Source organism: Nematolebias whitei, chromosome 23, assembly GCF_014905685.2.
Source record: "Nematolebias whitei isolate Nwh7 chromosome 23, NemWhi1, whole genome shotgun sequence".
Taxonomy (NCBI): Eukaryota; Metazoa; Chordata; class Actinopteri; order Cyprinodontiformes; family Rivulidae; genus Nematolebias; species Nematolebias whitei.
In genome coordinates, this window is record NC_056520.1 from 20,821,304 (window position 1) to 20,823,420 (window position 2,117).

Sequence of the window (2,117 nt, forward strand, 5' to 3'; positions counted from 1 at the left end):
TTATGGAAATATATAGACAGTCACAAAATATGATAGCGTTTATCAGAAATTGCAAAGTATGGTGTAAAAATGCAACAGCGCTCCCTATAGTCACAATGTACGGTGGTCACCTATTAAGGTGTAACACCGGCTTAAAGCGTTTCTCTTAATACTCGCTTGCCAGGATAATAACCCGTTTAAAACACATAAGACCTATGTTTTCCTTCTTAGTGTCTGTCTTTCGGCATTGAACTCGTCGACTCCTCGTTAGTATAGTGGTCAGTATCCCCGCCTGTCACGCGGGAGACCGGGGTTCAATTCCCCGACGGGGAGAGCATTATTTTTTTTTTCTTTCTCTCAACTCAAAATCATTTTGAATTAACAAAAATTTTTTGGGGATTTAACAAGAACATGTCATATTTTCTAGATTTCTCAAGAATTATGAAACTAAAACAATCCTTTAGATTTTTCTTTAATGAAACTCACAAATGAGGCTTGCATGTTAAATCATTATTAGCATTTAATTCAAAGTATTCAGTCAGTTTCTTTCAGCTGCTCCTGTCTTCAGGGGTCACCACAGCGAGTGAACTCCTATGAAAGATTTAGCTTTTTTTTTTTTTACGACTGATGCCTTTCCTGACACAACTTCGTCTCGCACCTGCAACCACAGGGTTACGAGACCGCCGCACTGACAACCGAGCTACCGCAGCCCCAGAGTCTTCTGTCTTTAGTCTTCTTTTTCTTCTTTTGGCGTTTCTATTTTCATGGGTTGCCACAGCAATTCAACCTCCTCCATCTTATTCTGTCCCCTGTATCTTCTATCCTTACTCCATATTTCTACCACGCCCAGTTCTTTCTCTTGTGTTTTTGTCAATGCCACTGTCTTCAGACCATACAACATAGCTGGTCTCACAACTCTCTTGTAAACTTTTCCTTTGACCTTTCCCTTTTGTCGCAAATCACTCCTGAAACTTTTCTTCATCCACTCCATCTGCCTGGACTCTCTTTTTCACCTCTTTACTACACGCTCCATTCTTCTGGACAGTGGACCCCAAGTTCTTGAAGTCCTTCACCTTTGTGACCTCTGCTCCTTTTAGCCTCACTGTTCCCCTGGCCTCCCTCTCATTCACACACGTACTCTGCCTTACTATGGCCGACTTTCATTCCACCTCTTTAACTTCTCTTCCACCTGTTCTCACCACAGATCACAGTGTCATCAGCAAACAGGGTTCCACGGCGTCCACGGGGATTCCTGCCTGATCTCATCTGTTAGTTGGTCCATCACCAGAGCAAACAAGAAGGGGCTCAGAGCCAATCCTTGATGCACTCCCATCTCCACCTTAAAGCTATCTGTCACTTCTACAGCACATCTCACCACTGTCCTGCTGTCCTCAGACATGTCCTGTACCTGTACCAGTCTAACATGCTTCTCTGCCGCTCCAGATGTGCTCATGCAATACCACATCTTCTCCTTCGGCACCCTGTCATATACTGTAGTTTTTTCTAGTCTTTAGTGACTGTGTTTATTTTAAATAATTTTGAAGCGCTACATTTACCTGGACTCGACATGTTGTGTGCCATGTAAAACCACTTATATGAACTGTAACAGCTGGGTGTCTTGTTACTGCCATAATAATTGGGTCTTTTTTTAAACAGAAGCACTCCAGAAATCTAGCTGAAAACAAAAATTACTTTTTCCAGTGATGGATTTATTTGTTCCTTGAGGTTTATAATGACTTCCAAGTTAAGTTATCTTTATGCCCCTATTCATATTCATATTCATATTCATCAGGGTCAGGGATTGATGGGCTTTTTTAAAGTCGGTGACTTTGTCATCTTTGGCGATCTAGCTGTATAGAATCTTCCAGCACTCAAAGCCTGCAAATTAATCCAGGACGTCTGGTGTGGATCCAGAAGTTGAAGCCAGAACAGGACCAGCTGGCTCCAATACAAGTTTGTAAGCCTCGTCTTTGCAGATGAACAGAATATCGCTGTTGGTAACAAAATATAACTAAGATTTTTTTTTCCAGTTGACTTTCTGATTCACATTTCCTTAACTTGCAAATGTTCAAATACTCATTTTTCTAACTATTACAGTTACGTTTTGTAATTGCAAGTTCTCATCTGCATTTTAAAAA

The 2,117-nt window shown here is 41.1% G+C and overlaps 1 non-coding gene across 1 annotated transcript; it reads left to right on the forward strand.

The window, feature by feature from the left end:
• The first annotated feature begins 240 nt into the window (after positions 1 to 240).
• Positions 241 to 312, forward strand: trnad-guc. The gene has a single exon. It is a non-coding gene; the product is annotated as a tRNA-Asp (tRNA).
• The last annotated feature ends 1,805 nt before the right edge of the window (positions 313 to 2,117 follow it).